Raw genomic sequence first — 22,475 nt, forward strand, 5'->3', positions numbered from 1 at the left:
GACATACAAATTCTAAGAATAATTTAATTGTAGAAATATCAAAAAGCAAAGGGCTATTGTACGAGGCAGTTCAACATATTTGAATCAGTGTGGCAGGAAAATATCATGGATTGGGCAAATATCAGGAATTAGGCAAATTAACTAATGCTTAATAGAGACAGACTACGTCTCAGAAAAATCTGGGTTCTATTAATTTAAGCATATGAAAATGTTGATTTTTTGAGTCAAATATAAATAATTTAGTATGATTCAGCTTCATACTACTATTTCTAGTGATTGTCTTACCAATATAAATTGTTACATTAAAAAATATTTTCTGGAAAATAGAAATTTGATAATCAGGGTCCTAATATGGAAAGGGATGCAACAGTATAGATACTGAGATACTTGGAGATCCTTTAAAAATTAGATATGATATACATACATGCCACTGGAGTGTTGTGGGGAAAAGAGTTTCCATTGTTTAATGGAAGCTTTTGAGTCAGCACAGGAATTCTTTATCTAGGAATTGTCCACTTTCTATATTCATTTGGATAAAGGCTTTCTTAGTAAGATTCTAGCCCAGAGCAATTGATCTTTGTCTCTACAGCGAGGTCAACCAAAACTGGAACCTGATATTAACTGCCTTTCAGTCAGTTTTTAAAGACACTCACAGTCAACCACTTAGCAGAGATATGCTGTATTTACATGTTTCAAGATTAGATACGTTACCAGACAGAAGTGAGAGTCTATTATTCACTCCAGGACAAGGGTGGACCCTGCAGTTTAGGCTCTATGTTTCCTATCAGTAGCCTATTAGAAACAAGAAACTTGCTAGAGGTGATGAAAATCTGCAGTCCCACAGTTGATTTGAAAAAGCTTTTTCTGGAGGTTGGCAGATGAAGGGTTTTAGTTTTGGCTTTTGCTTGTTTTTCTGAAGATGAGATGACTGGAGAACTCAGGTAGAAGCAAGGACTCATGAACACATGTGTGTTCATTCAGGATCCACGTAATTTCAGGATATGTGTTATAAAAATACAAATGAAAATTATAGCCTGTGATTTTAAAAAAGTTGGGAAAGCTCATTAAGATTTATTATAGGTCCCAAATTTTGTAGTCCCAAAGCTTAACGACAGATGGTGGTGTAACTCCACCAATTTTGCAACCTCTACATTCAATTTAATGTTGTAACATAGATTACCCTTGATTTGACTTCGGTGAAACTAGAATGTTCTCTTTTTCCTAAAATGTGTCTGGGAGCAGATTGAGTATAGGAGAATGTCTAAAAGGAGTCTGTTTATTTACTCATCTTCTGAAAACTGTAATGGATGTGAAAAATAGGAACCTGACAATGCCCGATTTTCTATGTGAAAAGAAAAATGTTTTACTTTGCATTTAAAGAAGACTTTTGTTACAATCTATTTGAAGTGAGTAATACAACTTTGAAGATGGTATTTCTAACAGGAAAAAAAAAAAAAAAGATTTTAAAAACCCTGCCCCTTACCGTCTCTGCCAGCGATCTCTCCCCAAGTCAATTACATTTTTAGGTATTAGTCACAATTATACCAATTAAACGACTCTGAAGGAGAAAAATGTAATTGTTGTTAAACTGAAACTTTTGGAAATAACAGACCTGAGTGTGTGGATAATTATATTTTTATAACAAATAATAACTAAAATTCCAAACAGTTTACTCCGAGAAGCATTAACCAGCGTTTCTAACACTTGTCACTCGCTTAAGTTGTTTTCTTTCATCCTGGCTTCAGTCAGTCACATTTGGGATGGTTTATTTCAGTCAAGATGCGCTAGCAGGGACCATTTCGAACGAATTTATCTTTCGCCTTTACCGTAATAGAGCAGTGTCTCGGAATTTGTTGATTTGCGGTTCCATCGTAAAATAAACTTGAAATCAAATAAATTTTCGTGAGAGAACTTCGAGGGCCACTTGGTGAAACTCTTCAATTACCCAGTAGCTCCGTTTAACTTTCCCCTGGAACCTCTTTAAATGACTTTTGCAGACCCACGTGCTGCAAAGGACACTTGAGCTGTGGCTGCAACCCTGCGCAGCGACTACAGGGACAGAGTTTGGCTTCCCCCGTCTCTCTGATATGCAGAGTTTCGTTTCAAGGCTGCCGTGATCCAGTGGGCTGACCAGTGACTTGTGCAAAAGAAAACTATTCGTTCGCTGTTTGCCCTTTCTGCGTTTCCCTAAGCTGCGGAAACCCGGTTTTCCTATTATTATACTTCAACTTTTTTGGAGTGTGTTAGCACAGAGCGCTAAACCCCAGCCGGCTCCAGCAGCAGCGAGGCGAACAAAGCCTGCAGTGTTCGGGGCCATGTCGGGGCGGGGGAGGTGGGCGAGGGAAAGGAATTGCAAATAAATATATTTTATGACCACCCATCAACAAACTACGTGCCACCATGGCAGCCCCTGGTAGCCGGGCTGGGTCTGCACTGTGGACGCGGGAGCAGGCTGGAAGGGAGGCTACAGTAGAGGGGGAGCGAGCCGTAAGCCCCGGGCCTGAACTTTCACCTCTCGAACCCCGACCCAGCCCATTGGCTGCGGGCGAGGGGTCCGCAGAAGGCAGGGTTCCAGGCAGAATCTGCGTTCTCAACTCCCCGGGCGACTTCTCTGCTTGAAGAGTGGGTGGCCCGGGAATGATAGCAGGCGAAGAGGACACAGATAAACGGGGCGAAGTTAAACAGGGCGCCCAAGGGGGCTGCAGGCTCAGCTCCGCTTAGGAAGATCGCAAGCAGAGTACTCGGCCAGTCGAGAAAGACATGTTCCTCCAACTCAGATATCCATTTGCACTTCTTGGCGCCTGGCTGTTTGTACTCACAGGAAAGAAACGTCAGTGACTGAATTTCACCAAAACGTGTCTTTGTGTACAGAGTGAAAGGCTAACTAAACCCGCTCCTTTCTCAAGTCTCGAGAGCATAACCCCCTCTCTTTCGTCCTTGCTGGGAACTTGAACTTCTCTTCCAAGTTGCCCAGACTCATTTATAATAAGCCTTTCCCGTTCACTTCCTCCGTCGGACCCCTAGAGAGAAAGAAAAGTAACTGGGGTCGGTGTATACAGGGGAAGAAGGGGAAAAAAAAAAAAAAAAGGAGCTGCAGACCTTCTGTTTTGTTACCTTTATTCACAAACCCAGTGGAAAGATACATCCTCAGATCTCCAAGGATTTCGACGCCGTTTGTTCTGATCTTTTCCAAAATGTTTTCAGGTTAATTCAGAAAATCGGCCTTTTATTTAGGGTTGCTAGTGAAGTATAAACGCAAATTACTTAACGTAAAATGATCTCCTTCAGAAGGCGAGGTGGGATTATTTGCATCTGGCGTTTTGTAATTTAAATGATTGCTCCCTCCCTCCCTCCCCGCTCCCATCTTTAAAATTTTTTATTTGCCCACTATTCGGCCTGCATTTCGAAAAAAGACAATTTAAATAATAGCGAGGACACAGTCCACAAGCAGAGCACTTGAAGACTGCCTGGAGTTTTGAAGCTCACAGAAAGCACCGCGATTCAAAGAGCAACTCTACCTCTGCTTGTGCTCCTGGCAGGGGCCGTCTTCGCACGACCAGCCCCATGGCTTATTGACTTAATTGGTTTCATTAGAAAATCTGACGGTGTGTTTACAGTTGTGGGTGCCAGGGCTGCTTCCTTCACGGGAGAACTGCAGGTTCTGGAGGGAAGAGTTATGCCAAGTGTGTGTGTGTGTGTGTCTGTGTATCAGTTCACGTCTGCCCTTTAGAAAAAGGGCGCGCTGCTCTTTGAGGAAAAGACTCAAAGGCAGAAGCTGGTGCTGCTCGTCCGTCTCCTCCGTCACCCCCTCCTCTCTTCTTCCACGGGGGGTGTTGGCGGGCAAAGCCCGGGGCCAAGGTCTGTTCACCACGGCCTCTCGGCTGCAGAATTTGGAGGAAAGTTTCAGCGCCTTTCGGAAAGCCGCGCTTCGCGACTGAAGTGCGAGCAGAGCGGCCGGTTCCGCCGCGGCACGCAGAGGACGCGGCGGGGTGGAGGGTCGCGCGGCCCACGGACAGGGGAGGGGCTGGCAGTAGCCCGCGGGAGGAACGGCCTGCCCGGAGCCGCGGTGGATACGGGCTCCTGAACAGCTCCCCCCCCCCCCCCCCATCGCAAATCGGGTCACGCGTGCCATCCGGGCCCGTCCCGTCCTCCCCTCGGTCCCGCGTGGGACCTGGCAGAGTCACACCCCACGGACGAGAGCGGGACTCGGGCGCTGGAGGCTGGGCCCGCGCACTCCCCACGCCGGCGTCTCGGCTTTGAAGTGCGAGCGGCAGTTCTGGCAGTTTCTTCTTTCCTTTCATTCCGGTTACTTTGCTCCCCTCAGTCACTGACAGGCCCGTCTCGAGAGCCTCAGACCCCCAAAGTCTCAGCTCGGCAACCCCTTCCTTCTAAGCTCCGCCCCGGCCGAACCGCAGCCCGGCGCCGAGCCGGTGACCAGGGCTGGGGGATCACGAGGAAGCCCGAGAACTCCCGGGTCCAAGTGAGACAGGAGCCAGACAACAATGAAGAGTGAGAAAGACACTCGGCCTCTCCACCCCAGGCCGCAGAGGCGCACACCGCGAAAAGAAAGGCCAGTCAGCGTTTTAACGCACGCTTGGGTCTCCCTTTCTGACTCTCGAGTACTTTAACTCCTTGCCACCGAGGGCTTTGGATCCCTTCGAGGCTTCCTGCACTTCACTTGGAATTCCCTGTTTCATTTGCCAGCAGCTCCGTCTGCTGAGAGGACGTACTTTAGGGACTGCCAAGAAGCAGCAGACACAACTCAGCTTTGCCAATACAGCATAAGGTTTTGTTCTCTCCTCCCTCCCCACCCCCTTCCTCGACTCGCCGTCTGGGTCGAGCGGGAGGGGGCGGAGCAGGAGGTGGGGAGAAAGGTGGGGGTGGGGGAAGATCTGGCGCCGAACAAACAAGTTCTCCAGCGAGTTGTTTACAGAGCAGGTGGACCTGACGTCAGCCAGGAGGCTCCACTGCAAATCCGAACAATATTCTGCGCCGCGCTTCCCCCTCCCTTAAAGAAGTTGGGGGAACGCGGGGAGATAGGTGGCTGGGGTGATGGGTATCCTAGCCAGCTGGTTCCAAATCACTTTGGGGATCAACAACAACAGTCAACAATAACAAGGCAAAGTAAAACAAACACAAACAAGTGGCCCAGCAGTACTTTAGAATCCTCGGAGGCGTCCCTTCCCCCACCCCGCCCCTCCGAGAAGAGGCGGCTCCGTGCGCCGTGTGTGTACAGTTTGCATTGCCAACAACACGCGCGCGCGACCGGGTGCGCGCGCCCGCCAGCGCACACTCATACACATAGAGACACACACACACATATACAGACACACACACACACACATACAGATCCGGGTGGGGGGAGCGGCAGCGCGAGACAGCGCGAGCCTCCGAGAAAGCGCGAGACACGCCGGCTCGTGCAGCTCTGCGGCGGCCGCTGCGCCCCGGCTCCAACCCCGCGCAGCCAGCCCGTGAGCGCCGGTCCGGGTTATTTATGCGGCGGCCGAGTCCGCCAGCTGCGGCTTCCACCAGCCCCCCCCCTCCCGGGCGCGCCCCGACTCGCGGCAGCAGTTGTCGGGACTCGCGCGTCGGTGTGTTGTTTGTGGGCTTCTGCCTCGGCGCCGCGGGTGCCACCTCCCGGGACGCTGCCCAGCGTCCCCGGTAGCGGTAAGTTTGTTCACCCTCACTCTGGCGCGCGGCACCTCCGCCCCTCACGCCGTCCCCGCCACCTCTATGCCGGGCCGGGCTTCGACTTTACTCTGCTCCGCGCTGCTGCCGGGGCGGCGGCAGCAAAGTTTCGCCCCAGTCGCTGAGCTCGGCGCGGCTGGGCGAGTGTGACATGTGTCAAATTTCGGCTCGGCATCGGGGTCGCGTTCCGGACCTAACATCACCACTTGTTGTTCTTTTTCATGTGGCTTTGTGCTGAGGGGAAGGGGGCATCCAGAGAGGGGAGGCTGCCTTTGGCTCACGGATGATTTTTAGTTTTGTATTCGAAAATGTTGCCTTGTCCGGCAACAGACTCCAGACCGCGGCTGGAGGAAAATGTGTGTGGAAACAGCAGATGTGTTTGTTTACTTTTATTTTTATTGTGTGTTGTCTCTTCCTTCTTCTCCGCGCCTCCCCCCCGCCCCCCAACCCCAGAGGAGGAGAAACAACAGTAAAAACATCTGGCGTTTGGAAGCACATACTTTATTGTCCAACTGCTGACCTTTATTTACTCAGTTGGGCAAGTGCACGCTTCTCGTCTCTGAGTTACACACTTTAGCGTATATTTCACAAGTACTTCTTGGGGAATGGAGGCAGAGAAGGGACACTCCTGCTTCTCCAGTGAAGAAACTCCTGGCCCCTAGTGACACTTGGGGATGATCGTGCATCTCGACTGCTGCCCCCGCTCGCGCTCTTTCCCCTGTCCACGGTTAGCAGGACCCGCTTCACCCGGGATATGTCTTGGTCTTACTTTTATTCCGCTTTGGAGAGGTCTCCATACTCTGAGGGTGGGTTTGGGGTGAAATCGCGCCTCCGGGTCCTTCAGGGAGGGGACGAGGGATGGGCGCAGATACCTTTCGGAGAAAAGAAGGGCTTCTCGGTTGACTTTTACCTGTAAGTCCGCGGAGGCCCCGGGCGAGCGGAGGGCAGACTGACGCACTGGGTTGACTTTGACCGCGAGGAGCGCGGGGCCCGACGCCCCTTCGCGCTCGCGGCGGCGCACGTGCGGCGGCGGCGCGGGCCGAACCCACTGGGTGGCCGCGCCCGCGTGTCTCCCGCACGCCTCTCCCCGCCCCGCCGGCCAGAAGGCGCCCTGACACCCTGACATGAAGGCTAGCGTCTACGGGGACCTGTCCCTTGCCGTGGGTGTTCGGGTTGGTCTAGAACAGGGAGGAAAAGTTGCCCTCCTGTCCTCAGACTCTGGGATCTCTTAGGTGAGTCTCTCAGAGCACCTGGCGCGCGGGTGAACTCATTAGGAACAACGAGAAGGAAAGGCACGTGCGAGTCTGGAGCATTTGAGAGTGGAACTCGCGCGCATTTTACACGGGGACGGGGCGAGAGAGGCAGAACTGGACACGGCTTGGGAGGCTCCTCAGATTCCGGAATCCCCAAGGAGCTAGACCCATCTGTGTATTTGTTTATTCAGCTTTTTAACCAACAGATTTAAACCACTTAATGGACAGCTGCTGTCTGTAGTGCTCCTATCCCTCCCGCCACACACACCCCCCTCCCAGTTTCTCTCACCACATGTTGAAATCCAGTCAGTTTCTTGATCTTGAGGATTGTTCCTCGAGTACTGTTTGCTCCCAGGTGGCCAGGCTTTCACGACGCGAGTGCTCAGAAGGGCGGGAAGGAGAAAGGGCGTGGAAGACCTGTGGGAGTGTTAGGTGTGTATATTTCTAGTCATCATGGATTCAGAAGTGCTGAAAGAGCCACCTCCCCAACTTGCCCAGAGCCTGCTTAGAAGAATAATTAAGTAGTAGCAGGTAAGCCAAGGTGAGAAAGTGAAGCTCTAGTGTCAAGTAGCTCAAGTGGACTTTTTCCAGCTGGAAGTATTTGGGGAGATTTACTTTTGGAAAACAAAAGTTTGCCTGGAAGGCACATCTTTGCACACTCTCCTAATTCAGATAGTTTGTTTAGGCTTCAGTGGAGACGGAAGGGGTGTGTTTAATAGCACGTCTATGCTAGAGGTCAATACTAAACAAAGATGAGCTTTGAGAGATTTTCATCTTCAATTTTGCATTATGGCATACCTCAGGAAATGTTTTATGTTGTCAAAAGTCCTGTTTATCTTTTCTGTCACTGTGAGTTATGGATGGGTACATTCTCAGTGTCCTGGAATTTTAAAATGTAGTGTTTGTTTAATACTGCTAAACAATTATTTACAATTTTGAGTTATTTGTGTATGCATTAATAAAGTGGGTATGGAGTTATGTACACTGTGATCACTAGGTTTGTACAATGTCATTTTCAGCTTTAAAGCTTTTAAAGTCATTCCCTCTCTCCTTCCTTCTTTCCTTCTCCCTCTCCCCCTTTCTGCCTTCCTTCCATTTTATTACTAGACTAGACCCATGTTCAGTAGTTGCTTAGTTCAGTACTTCTTTAAGAAACCCACTGCTTCATTGTTATCTAAAACTAAGTGAGAGAAATGTTTAATTGTGATTAAATTACTAACTTTTAAAGAGACCAGAAACCTGATGATACAGCCCTGTTGGTGACAGAAGACACTCAATTTTAAAAGATCATCTTAAAGTTCACTTTTTAAGTACAAGAATACAAAAAATTAAGGGAATAATTTTTAAATTCAGTTTAAATATGAGTACAATAACTTTTCTTTTTTATACATAATTTATTAAATTACCATTACACTACAATTAATACCAAAATAGAAAAAAAGGGAAATATATGCAAATAACAATTATGTACTATTTTAAGCTATTTTTCAAAATTTTTCAACTTATACTTTAGGATTCAGCGTGATAGGAATTCTAGAACTGAATATTCAAATGAAAAGAGACCTTTAATTACATTATGATGTGAATAGATTAATAGTTATATCTGAGTAAACTGTGTTCCAGTTTCATTTCTTTGCACTGATGGTAGTGTAGTGGGTTTGCTTGAAAAAAAAAAAAATCCTTGTAGTATTCTATAAACTTAAAATAGGGGTAAATTGTTGTATGTGACACATTATAAAATTAGGAAGAAAGGTGAACATTAAAATCACAGGTAACCTATAATGAGAAGTTACATTCCTTTTGTACAAGCAAAGACTCAGAAACACAAAACAACTCTCTTTGCATAACTATTAGAATTGTACTCTATGAAAAGTATGTTTAAATATGTGAAAATGCCTTCATGGCTTGATTGAGACTCATAGAGCATACAGTAAAATATTGAACATAACCAGATAAATTTACCAGACATTTTATTTTAAGAGAACATGTGAGGGATATGGTACTTAATTACATAAAAGAGATATCATTTGTGATACATTTAAAGATTTATGCTGCTCTGCCTTATCATTCTGTGTTGACACTCATGTTAGATCAACTATTAGTTATAATACTGATAGAAAATGGAATGATGGAAATGGTCATGTATTTCTGTCTCTCAGTGAAGTCAGAGAGACCACTGACTTGTAAGAAGTTCTCTTGGCAAGAGTGTTGCTAAACAAAGTTGCAAATCACTGTTGAGTTGCAAAATGATGTTAATTTCATTATAATTACTGAATACTAATTCATGGCACAGTTATTTTTTTAACTCTGTGATATATCATAGTACTCTTAGTGATAAATGAATGGATCTAAAATATTCTAACCAGTGCACAGATTCATTCTGCCCTTTGATAAAAAGATAGTTTATTTCTTATCTTAGGCCCAATAAGATTTTAAGATTTGCATAGATTTTTGAAAATAACCTTATCTATGTAGTCCTTAATTCATAGAGTTCTAACAAATTTGATCAAATCCAACCCAGAAAGATTGTTGTTTACCTTCTTAAGCCTTCTGAAAAAGTAATCCAGGTTCTTGAAACTTTACTTAGACAAATCCCAGTGCTTATGGTCCACAGATAGTTTAATGAGTAATTTGAATTTTGTATGCCATAGTTAATGTCTCTTCTTTTTTTGGATGATGTGGACATTTATCTCTTAACATATTCAATACTTGGACTCCAGGCATATCACTTTCAGAGTGTTATCAGGTAAAAATAATTTAAGTTCTTTGGGCTCTTTTCCCCCTTGAGGCTTAAGTCATTTTCGTTGCTTTCTTATGAAGTTGTTCCAAACGTTAGCTACTTCATTTGTCTCATAACTATTTTTTAACACCCTAACTAAGCATAGTTAGGAGGGTTGCTTAAACATATCATTACTTTTTTTTAAGTCCAGAATTGGTTATATGAAAATTCATTACTGTTGAATTATATAAATACTAATAAGTAGAATAGTCTTTCCTTGTAGGTGTTCCTATCTATTAAATGATACTTACTTCCACTTGCCTATTTACTTCTGTCTTATCATTACCTCTGATGTATTGTTGTATATATTCTTTGCTTTGCACTGTATTTCCATCTAGTCCCTGCCCCCAATTTTCCAGACAAAATACACAAAAAAAGGAGAGTAATTTTGGTGAAATATAAAGAGATATTATAGCTAACAGGTCAGTGTTAGAATATTGAGATGCTGGAGAGAGATCCTCAGAGAAAATTTAGATTTATTATGTTCCAACACTATTAATGTTAAAATAAAAAGTAAACCTGTGTATGTGGGTGACTTATTTGCAGTAACGGTTTTCAACTGTTTTTTTCTCTAAATAGATGCTTCAATGACTTGCTGTCTTATCAGTTGTAATGTTAAATATTGGCCTAATTATTTTTAGGTGCATAATCCCAATTTTGCAATTGGAGTGACTAGGAATTTGTGTTTATTTGGACAAAATTTTGTCCAGCAGCCAAATTAAGATATGCTGTAAAATCAGGTATGTTTGTATCACTCCTATTTAATTTTAAAACAACTTTATGTTGTAATGATTTGTAGCTTATAGTTCACATTGAATCCTAATACTTTTTCATTTTGGGCTTGTGAACATTGTTTACTCTCTAAATTGACTTGTATCTGATCATTTGTCCAGTTTCCTTTACATGAACAATTCAAATTCTTACATTCCCTCAATTTATATAATTCAATACATTTTAATGTGAGATTTTATTTAAAAATCCATTTTGTCCACAAATTATCTGTGGAGTCCAAGTTCAGTTTTTTTTTAATTCCTTGATATTTGAAATATGTGTTCCTGGAACTATATTCTACTGATTGAATTCAACTTCCCAAACAGTTGTACACTATTTTTTTTTCACTGGAATCCATCAAGGATCTTCAGAACATACCTTTCCATTATATTGATAAATATGTCATACTGAGCTGACATCTTCATTCCTTTCTGCTGTAGCAAATTATTTTCATTAGCAAGAGCATATAAAATTTAAATGTTGAAAAAGCACACTGCTATGAAGCAAATGAATCCCCAGGGGTTTAAAAGCTCTCAGCATTTTTAGTTTATTAATAATGTTCCTCAATTTCCTTTGATTTCTGCCTTAGAAGCCTTAAAATATACTTTGTGGAAGATAATGTTGGTTTAAAATTTAAGTTTTTAGTGTTGCTTTTTAAAGCTCTTTGTAACAAGTCTGAAAGATTTGTGCCATGAAACTATCATAAAAATTTTTTAAAACAGGTTAAGGACATTAAATTTCTCAAAGAAAGGATGCTATTGCAAAGAACATAGTTTCTCTGGTATCCATTTCTTTCTTTTCTTTCTTCTCAACTTTTATGATGCTATTTTCTGTGAAAGTTTTCTTTTTTGCATCATTTTTGTTTTGTATCATTTTGGTACACATACAGAACTACCACTTTGCAACTTTTTCTCAATTTAAGGAAAAAATAACAAAGTTTCCTAAAGTGTATTTTAGGGGGTAAGAAAAAATCTTGTGGTAGACATATTTCAGAGAAAGTGTTTATAAAATTTCTTGCTGGCAGATAGTGAGGAGAAACTTATAGTACACTAATCCAAATATCTTAACATCTTAGCATATGTAGACTGTCATAAAATCATCTCATTTAAAAAAGAAAAAAACATCCCAACATCCTTAAAAAATATTCCTCACCATTACTTCACCCAAATTTATGTTCCAGGATTTGGTTGATCTATATTTGTATGCCTGTAGCTAGCTCTTCATTTCCTTTTTGTCTTCATTTTCCCCCCTTTCTCACTACGTCTTTTACTTTAGCTAAATTATGTCCCCCCAAATCTTGTTTTATACACCTAATTACTACCCCCTCATTACCCGTCTGATCAGGTAGACCATCAGCTACTCCCTGATTTGATGCAATAGCTGCTTAATTTTCCCTGTTTTCTCCCTTCAGGTACAACAGTTTATTCTCCAAGTAGCAGTGACCTTTTGAAGATTTATCTATCTGATTATGTCACTCTTGAAAGGTGTAAATCTTCCAACAACTTCTTATGTCTCTGAAAATAAAAGACAAGGACCTTACTAATGTCTGTTTTACTTGACCCCTGCTCTCTGTCTCACAGTATTTCCTATCATTTTCCTCTTATTCAGTCAACCCTAGACACTGACTTCCTTGACATTCCTCAAAATGGGATCAGCTATTTCCCACTTCAGAGTTTTCCTCTGTCTGTCTGTAATGCTTTGTCCTCAGGTATCTTCATTAACTTCAAGTCTCAGCTCAAACATATCCTTATGGCAGCCTTCTCTGCTTGTCGTATCTAAAATAACAAATCATCATTGCTCATGCTCGTCACCTTTATCATATGTTGATTTCCCCTAGAGCACTATCAACTGACTTTTAAAAGATTTTTTCTTTATTTATAGTCTCAATGACAATGTGTATCCCATGGATACAAAGTTTTCTTTTGGGCACTGTTCTAATCCGGTGTTTAGAACATGCCTTGTACTTGGTAGGAACTCTAAAACTAAATATTGAATTAAGGAATGTATGACTTTGTGGAGGTCCAGCAGGTTACTTCTGTCTGTATCATTGTTCCATTTTGTGTATGTGTGTCACTGAAATTCCTTTTCACCTTACTTTTTCATCTTGCACTTGTCTTATACCATATTTGGGAAACTGTTCATTACTGTATTGGCCAAGACATGACTCTCATCTTGGGTGAGCATGCTGTAAGTTCAGTTTTCTGTATCTTTTTTATTCTTGACCTGAGACTATAACTTAACTTGAAAGTTGTGTGTAGATATTAGTGCTTTTGGACAAAAAATGCACAATAGTTGAGTGCTTCAATATCATAATGCTTAGGACCATTGAACTGACGTATTTAATCATAGAACTCATCATTGTATCTGGAAGAAAAGCTATGATAAACCTGCTGCTGCTAAGTCACTTCAGTCATGTCCAACTCTGTGCGACCCCATAGACGGCAGCCCACCAGGCTCCCCCGTCCCTGGGATTCTCCAGGCAAGAGCACTGGAGTGGGTTGCCATTTCCTTCTCCAATGCATGAAAGTGAAAAGTGAAAGTGAAGTCGCTGAGTCTTATCCAACTCTTAGCGACCCCATGGACTGCGGCCCACCAGGCTCCTCTGTCCATTGGATTTTCCAGGCAAGAGTGCTGGAGTGGGGTGCCATTGCCTTCTCTGATGATAAACCTAGACAGTGTATTAAAAAGCAGAGACATCACTTTGCTGACAAAGGTCCATATAGTCAAAGCTATGGTTTTTCCGGTAGTCATGCGCGAATGTGAGAGTTGGATCATAAATAAGGCTGAGCACTGAAGAATTGATGTTTTCAAATTGTGGTGCTGTAGAAGACTCTTGAGAGTCCCTTGGACTGCAGGGAGATCAAACCAGTTAATCCTAAAGGAAATCAACCCTGAATATTCATTGGAAAGACCGATCCTGAAGCTGAGTTTCCAATACATTGGCCATCTGATGCAAAAGAGACGACTCATTGGAAAAGACCCTGATGCCGGAAAGACTGAAGGCAGGAGAAGAAGGGGACAGCAGAGGATGAAATGGTTGGATGGCATCACTGACTCAATGGACATGAATTTGAGCAAACTCCAGGAGATCATAAAGGGCAGGGAAGGCTGGCATGCAACAGTTCATGGGGTCCCAAAGAGTTGGACACAACTGAACAACAACAACATCTTAATATGAGTAGCATAATTAGTGTATATAGATGTTCCTAATGTTTATACTATGAGTACAACATGGGCATTCAAAGTGTTTCTGGGGGTTGATGAGGAAAGAGGGAGGGGAAGGGGTTAAGTCAAGGTCTTTTCTAAAACCGTATCTAGATTGTTGTTGTTATTCTGTGGTATAATAAGACAGATAGTTTTACTTTATTTGCATTGGCACACATATCATCATTTATAACTTTTCTTTCATTCTTTCAGTATCCATCTTTAACAGAGCAGGTTAAGGATTTATGATTTGTTGGAAAGTCCATCTTTCTGAATTTAAAATACTATTCTTTGGTTCGTGCAGGTCACATTGGTACATATAATACCACACGGATCCACAGATTTTATTCTCGTAAATCTAATGTCCTGTAGAGTTCTCTTTCACATACTTTGTACATATTTAAAATTTGTATTCGCTTGCTCAGCAGTTTTGTTCTAAGTATCTTGAGAAAGGGGTATGTAATCCTCACTATTGATAATGAGAAAAGAGGCCTGTCTTTGCCTACTTCGTCTCATTTCCCTGTTTCTCTTTCCTCTTTGAGACAAATTATAAGATCTTTCAGAATAATTCTGATATCTTATTATACCATGAGTGAATGTGTGATCCTTGAAAAACTCTGAACAATGACACAGTGTGGCTTTATTATATTACTACCTCACTTTTTCCTTTCAAAGAACTTACTAACTTATGCCTGCCTTTTTTTTTTTTTTTAATCCTGGTCCTTAGGTAATCATTGCCCTCTTGTCACCATCTGGCTATTCCAGGTCCCAATGTGTTCTCTTTTCCTTGTTCCAAGCAGGAAATATATTTTTATTAAAGGCCTTCTCTGATAATGGTGATGCATATTAGAATGTGGATGAAAATGACTCCTCCTGGGAAGCACAGTTATCTCAGATAGTAACATGGCCTGCTTGGTTTACTGATCAGGGCTCCATAGTGAGTGCCAGGAGACCTGCACCCAGTTTCTTAGTCTGACTTTCAACTATTGTGCAATATTGGGTGGATCTTTTCCTTCAAAATTAAAAAGAGATTGGATTAGTTTTTAGGTTACTTTCAACTGAAACCTTTTATGACATACATAAGTCAAATTTGAAGCTGTAAACAGGTTGTCTCTTACTACAATATAAACACACAGGTAAGAATGACTGGGAGAAAAAGATAATTCCTAAAATAAAGACAATTAAAACCAACAAAAAATTACCATAAATATCTTTGCTTATGAAACTCAGGGGGCTCGGTTAAAAAGGAATTTTTCTTCACTTGTCTTAGCCCACTTGGAATTTTCACATCACTCCCCTCCTTCCCGGTCAGCAACGGAGCCTCACCTTGTTTAACCAGGATGCTGAGACAGGGAAAGGAGAAGTGAGTGCACGTGGAGTTGGTCATGTCAGGGTTGAGAAAAATAAGTAATTGCCTGGCATCCTGTTCCCTGAAGCACATACCATTAACATCCCATAAATATTCATTTCTTTACAATTTTGCCTTGGTCCTGTGGTCATTCACATATTTAGCTTTTGGTGGCATCAACTCAGAAATAAAATGTACAGTTGGATGAGCTGTTTGATAAGCTTTGTCTTTTTAAAATTAGAGCTCTCCTTTTTAATGGACCTTACACACACACACACACACACACACACACATTTTTTAGAACCGACATAAAATGTTGGGCTGTCTCATGGTCCAATCTATGCATTGTACTACATTAAAACACAACTCTCAACTGTAGGGGTGCTGCATGTCTTTGCTGCAGTTTGGCTTAAAGGGAGTAAGTAACACAAGGGTTTATACAGTGCACCACATAGGAAGTTAGGCCCCACATTTCTTGAGACATCTGTTTTTCTTCCCTAAAGAACTGCTGAAAAGTCTTTAGAGCCTCATCTAAGTTATTCCTTCACTGCTTTGCTGCCCCACCCCCTAGTCAAGTGATGCATGCATTTACACCAAGTGTGCATGCCCCACCGAGTGTGCCGTCCTGTGTGTAGTGTAGTGTCTGTTCTCATTCTGGCTACTTTCCTTGTGACAAATTAGCCTATATGTAGACAAATAAGGAGCCACAGATTGCGTCTCAGAAGGTAGGGGATTATGAATTGCAGTAGTTTTTAGCAGTGATGTAAGCTTGCAAATGTTCATTTTTCAGTACATTTTACCTTGTATGTTGTAGAGCTAACCTTTTTGGCACCTAGGACCATTTTCAAGGACAAATTTTCCACAGACCAGGGGTGGGGCAGGGGGAATGGTTTCAGGATCATTCAAGGGCATTACGTTTATTGTGTCCTTTATTTCTATTGTTATTACACCAGCTCCAACTCATATCATCAGGCATTAGATTCTGGAGGTTGGGGACCCCCGTTGTAGAGAATGTATACTCCTGTAACTAAAAATAAAGTTCATTTGACAGCCTTTGTGTTGTCCCAAAGAAAGTACTTTTAAATTTATATTTTCTTGATCTATTTATAATATTTCTCTACTTTCAGAAAAGTGTGCTTTTAGGTTGCCCTTGTATCACTTCCAATTCTGTGCTGTTTTGTAATTTTCAGTAATTTCAAACTGTCCCTAGTCCTGCATGTCTGTTGCTGAAACTATTGGACAAGTAGAAGAAAGGCAATGTAACTTTTTATTTCTAATTGGTATTTGATTTTACATAGCTGTTCTCTTTGATATCCTTCTAATTGTGTCCTGGAAAAATCTCATTCCCACTGGACTGAAACGATGCTAGATGCTAAAATGTGACTAAGTACTTGCTTACTCGTATTATTATATTAAAGGAACATCATTATTATAAGTATTGTTTTTATTTTGAGAGACAACTTGTTTTTATGACTATAGAAGATCGAATTTTAAAGGCAAATGTACAATAATAGAGAATATATGGTAACAAGCTATGAATAAATAGTAAAGTATTTAATACTTATTTTCTTATTATTCGAACTACATTTTTATGAGAGGACATTTAAAATAGAATACAAATGATTATTTTATTTTTACATGTCTACTTATAATATATTTGAAAATATATTTGATTATTTTTACAAAGCTATTTGGCTATACATTTGATGTTTCATTTTAAAATAAGGTATTGGCTACTATGTTGTAGAAATGATCCTGATAATTTTCTCTCAGAATTGTTACTTGTTACTTTCACTATGATTTATTCATTTTACAAGTTATATTTTAAATGCTCATCTTTACAAAGTTGTTTAAATATCAGACATAATTTGTTTTGTTTTTTCAGGAGAAAACTATCAGATGTAATCTTTTTATTTTTAATTGAACTATAGTTTATGTATAATATTGTGTTTCAGGTGTATAGCAAGTGATTCAGTTATATATTCAGATTCTTTTCCCTTATAGTTTATTACAAAATATTGAATATAGTTCCTTATGCTATACAGTAAATCCTTGTTTATTTTTTATATAATATTGTGTATCTGTTAATTGTATACCACTCATTTATCCCTCCCTCCGTCCTCCTTTCCCCTTTGGTAATCACAGTTTGTTTTCTATGTATGTGTGTCTGTTTCTGTTTTGTAAATAAACTCATTTGTATTATTTTTTAGATTCCACATATAAGTGATATCATGTATGATATTTATCTTTGTCTGATTTACTTCACTTAGTAAGATAATCTGTAGGTCCATTCATGTGCTACAGTGGCGGTATTTCATTCTTTTATGGCTGAATAATATTTCATTGTGTACACACACTCACTCACTCACTCTGTATCTTCACTCATCTGTTGATGAATGATTAGGTTGCTTCCATGTCTTGTCTGTTGTAAACAGTGCTGCTATGGACATCGTGGTGCATGTATCTTTTCAAATTCTGGTTTCTTCCAAATACATATCCAGGAATTGAATTGCTGTATCATATAGTAGTTTTTAGTTTTTTAAGGAACCTCACTACAGTTTTCCAAAGTGACTGCATCAATTTACATTTCCACCAATGCTGAAGGAGGATCTCCTTTTCTCCACATCTTCTCTAGCATTTATTATTTGTAGACTTCTTTTTTTTTCCCAGCCACCTCATGTGTGACTTGCAGGATCTCAGTTCCCAGACCAAGATTGAACCTGGGTCATACAACAGGGAAAGCCTAGACTCCTCACCACTAGGCTACCAGGAACTCTGTATTATTTGTAGACTTTTTAACTATTATGGCCATTTTGACCACTGTGAAGTGATGCCTCACTGCAGTTTTGATTTGCTTTTAACTAATTTGTGACCTTGAACATATTTTCATGTGCCTGTTGGCCATCTGTGTGTCTTCTTTGGAGAAATGTCTGTTTAGGTTTTCTGCCCATTTTTTGATTACATTGTTTGGGTTTTTTGATATTGAGCTGTATGAACTGTTTGTATATTTTGGAAATTAAACCCTTGTCAGTCATGTCATTTGCAAATTCCTCATAGTTCATAGATCGTCTTTTCATTTTGTTGATGGCTTCGTTAGCTGTGCAAAAGCTTGTAAGTTCGATTAGGTTCCATTTTTTTCTCATTTACTTTTGCTTTTATTTCTTTTGCCTTGGGAAACTGATCTAAGAAAATATTGCTATGATTTTATTGTGCTTTATTAACAACACAAAACATTTTAATTGATCATCTTTACAAATTTGTTTTAAGCTCTACAAATTTTTCAAGTTTTAATTAAAGAAAATGTGTATGCAATAAGTTCACATCTTTCTAGTGTACAGTTCTGTATGTTTTCACAAACATAGTTGTATACTCACTACCACAATTAAGATGTGGAACAGTTCCATCATGCTCCAAAATTTTTTCATGTGAATTTTAGTCAACACCTCCTCTCATCTTGTAGTCTCTGGTACCACTGATCTATTTTCTGTCCCTGGAGTTTTGTTTTTTAAAGTGTGTTTTTTGGGGGAGGTGAGAAGGCAGTGGCACCCCACTCCAGTACTCTTGCCTGGAAAATCCCATGGATGGAGGAGCCTGGTAGGCTGCAGTCCATGGGGTCCCTAAGAGTCGAATACGACTGAGCCACTTCACTTTCACTTTTCACTTTCATGCATTGGAGAAGGAAATGGCAACCCACTCCAGTGTTCTTGCCTGGAGAGTCCCAGGGACGGGGGAGCCTGGTGGGCTGCCGTCTATGGGGTGGCACAGAGTCGGACACGACTGAAGCGACTTAGCAGCAGCAACAGTCTTTTTAATTGAGTGAATTTGATATTGTAGCACTGTTTACATTTATGAAGTCCACCATGTTACAGTTTGTAACGTGGTCTCTATTGTAGCCGTATCTATCACATCACATAATTGCAGTGCAATATTGTTGTCTCTCTTCATTATACTGTGTAGTGAATGTCTATGGCTTATTTACTACTCCTTTCAAGTTTGTACCCTTAAACAACATCAATCTCATCCCCCCATCCCCATCTCTTGGTAACCACCTATTTTGCTCTCTGATTTTACAAGTTTGACTTTGTTAGATTCCACATTTATGTGTGGTATCAGACAGCACAAGCCTCTCTGACTTGTCTCAGCATAATGTGCTCAGGGTCTAGCCATGATGATGCAAATGGCAGGATAAGGCTTCCCCAGGGTAAAGAACCTGCCTGCCAGTGCATGAGACATAAGAGACTCAAGTTCAATCCCTGGGTTGGGAGAATCCCCTGGAGGAGGGCATGGCAGTCCACTCCAATATTCTTGCCTGGAGAATCCCTTGGATAGAGAAGTGTTATATGTTATATACAAGTGTTATATGCATTATATACATGTATATAATACTTCAGTCCTGTCTGACTCTTGTATAATGTATTTATACAAATTGTATAAAATACTCATGTATAATATATATGTATATACTATATCTATATGTACGTATTACACTCAACTCTGTGTTATTAATCATGTGGTATGTAACCTTCAGAGGCAGGCTTCTTTCATCTAGCTTATGCGTTTGAGATTCATCAAATTGTTGTGTATATCAGTTTTGCCTTCGTGAGAATGTAGTCACTTGTTCCTATCATAATTTCTTAGGAGTTTATAATTCTCCTCTCATTTCTTATTCAAGTATGTTTGTTTTGTAGATTATTGCATTTTATTTTGACTTATAAATTGACTTTGCTTATGAACTAGAGCATTTACTATTTGATCTTTTCTGAGAATTAGTTTGGGGCCCTCTCCATAGCTGTCTACTCTCATTTCTATTTCCACTCTTAGTCTCTATTGTCCTCATACTTCTTTCCTTTGTTCTCATAGATGTTTGTTGTTCTTTTCACTCCTTTTCATCTGTTTGACAAGTTGAAAGATGTACAGCCCATTCAGGTAGTTAGCTTTTAAAGAAGAAGAAGCTCATTATCAGTTGATTAACAATACCCATTCATTTATTCAGTCACTTACTCGTTTATTCATTGATTACTGATCACCCACCATCTGTAAGTGGCAAAAGAAGTAAGAAGAATCCAAGAATCCTAAAATTGAAACCTTTGAGATAATAAATTAAAATTTTGTTCTCCCTTCCAAATCAGGTGGGAGATGGAGACAGGGTTAGTTACCCAGGGGCCACTGTCAGATGGCTTATGGACTGCAGTGTATGGAAAAATAGTATAATCAGAGAGGTAAATCAAAAAGTCGAGCTTCCCTTGTGACTCAGCTGGTAAAGAATCCACCTGCAATGCGGGAGACCTGGATTCAGTTCCTGGGTTGGAAAGAGTCCCTGGAGAAGGGAATGGCTGCCCACACCAGTACTCCCACACCTGCCAATGAGGAGACATAAGAGATGCAGGTTCGATCCCTGGGTCGGGAAGATCCCCTGTAGGTGGGCATGGCAACCCACTCCAGTATTCTGGCCTGGAGAATTCCATGGAGTGTAGTCCTTAGGGTCGCAAAGAGTTGGACACAACTGAGTGACTTTCACTTTCAAATCAAAAAGTCAGGTGGGCTGCTAAGGACAAATTGTCAGTTTGAAGAGGCCAACTAGGCTGAAATGGAACAGAAATCAGGGAGGCAAGACAGGAATGAAAATACACAAAATGCCTGGAGAAACCCTCTGTGGGTTGCCTTTTTTTACAGGTAAGAAATGAGTAATTTAAAGATATCTGTATGTGAGAGAGGCAATCCCCATTTTCATAGTCCTGGCTAGTGGCTTTGTAAAACTTACATGAATGAGTAACTAATTGTAATATTCAATAATTGACAAAATTTAATTGATAGAAAGTTCTTCCTTACATTGAATTGGAATCAATTAGCCATTATTTCTAACTCCACCTTTTGGTTTTACACAGACTATTTCACATAGATAACTTTGCAAATGTCTGAAAAATTTTTATAATCAATAAACCTTTCCTTTCTGAGGATAAAGAAGTCATATTTCTTCGGTTATCCTTTATATACACTCTGTGGATTTCTTTTACCCTTCACAGTTCTCATTACCCTCCTCTGGATATGCTTCTCTTTGCTGAAGTTTCCCTTTAAAATGTGTCCAGAGCTAAATACCATACCGTATGTATGTTCTGACCAACACAGAATGCAATGAAAATTTGTCTTCATTTTTTCTGTAACCTAATTGCAATTTTTTTTCAGTCATGTTACATTGATACTAGAATGTTGCTTCATTTCATGTAAATCGCAATTAATATCAGTTTGAATATTGTAAAAAAATAGGATTTATATGTCTGTTACATTTGTTTCTTTATCATTTAGTGTATTCAGCATGTCAAGATTTTTAAAAATCTTGGTTCTATTATCTATGTTAACAATTGTGTCATCCATAATTTTGATTAATACATTAATACCTAGGCTTAATTATTTTTGAAGATATTGATCAGAACAAGGTTAAGAATAGAGCCTTTTTTAAACTCAGTGAGTAGGAGCTCTTTGATTTATCATTAATCCTTTGGATGGGATTATTTACCTACTGTTATACATCTGAAATTAATCATAAGCGTCATTATAAAAATGGCTAATATTTATTAAGCGGTAGATACTTTTCTAGGAAATTTGTGTGTGAATTTATTTTTCATACTGTCTTTATGAGGATTTATACTGTTATTTCCCCATTTTACCAATGGCAAAGCTGAGTCACAGGTTGTCCAGAACTGTGAAGTATCTGAGATTTTACTTGCATGGTAACAAATTAGTCAGACACTATTTTGTGGAACTGTATCAGAGAAGGCAGTGGCACCCCACTCCAGTACTCTTGCCTGGAAAATCCCATGAGCGGAGGAGCCTGGTAGGCTGCAGGCCATGGGATCGCAAAGAGTCGGACAGGACTGAGTGACTTCACTTTCATGCATTGGAGAAGGAAATGGCAACCCACTCCAGTGTTCTTGCCTGGAGAATCCCACGGATGGGGGAGCCTGGTGGGCTGCCGTCTATAGGGTCACACAGAGTCGGACACAACTGAAGCGACTTAGCATAGAAGACAAAGGACTTTATTACTCCTGATACAGTGAAGAGCAGGAACCTTATGCTTGGTTTGTTTCCTTGTCCCCCAAGTTCAGGGACTTCCCTGGTGGCTCAGATGGTCAATCAACCTGCAGTGCAGGAGACCCGGGGTTGGTGCTGGTGGTAGAGACCCTGCCTGCCAGAGCAGGAGACATAAGAGACACTGGTTTGACCCCTGAATTGGAAAGATCCCCTGGAGGAGCCCATGGCAACTCACTCCAGTGTTTTTGCCTGGGGAATCTCATAGACAGAGGAGCCTGGCAGGCTATGATCCATAGGGTCTCAAAGATCCGACATGACTGAAGTGACTTAGCATGCGTGCACCCCTAAGTCCATCAGGGGCTCCACAGAGTGGCCCAAGTCCATGTTGTACACTCTGTATCAC

General features: G+C 41.1%; 1 protein-coding gene across 1 annotated transcript in view; it reads left to right on the forward strand.

The window, feature by feature from the left end:
- The first annotated feature begins 5,308 nt into the window (after nt 1–5,308).
- The window catches only part of FOXP2 (forkhead box P2), a 659,704-nt gene continuing 642,537 nt past the window's right edge, over nt 5,309–22,475 (forward strand). Inside the window, exon 1 of the mRNA XM_027539578.1 lies at nt 5,309–5,667. The gene's annotated coding sequence lies outside the window, so the exon portion shown is untranslated. The remainder of the gene's footprint in view (nt 5,668–22,475) is intronic.

The sequence above is a fragment of the Bos indicus x Bos taurus genome, chromosome 4 (assembly GCF_003369695.1).
Source record: "Bos indicus x Bos taurus breed Angus x Brahman F1 hybrid chromosome 4, Bos_hybrid_MaternalHap_v2.0, whole genome shotgun sequence".
Classification (NCBI taxonomy): Eukaryota; Metazoa; Chordata; class Mammalia; order Artiodactyla; family Bovidae; genus Bos; species Bos indicus x Bos taurus.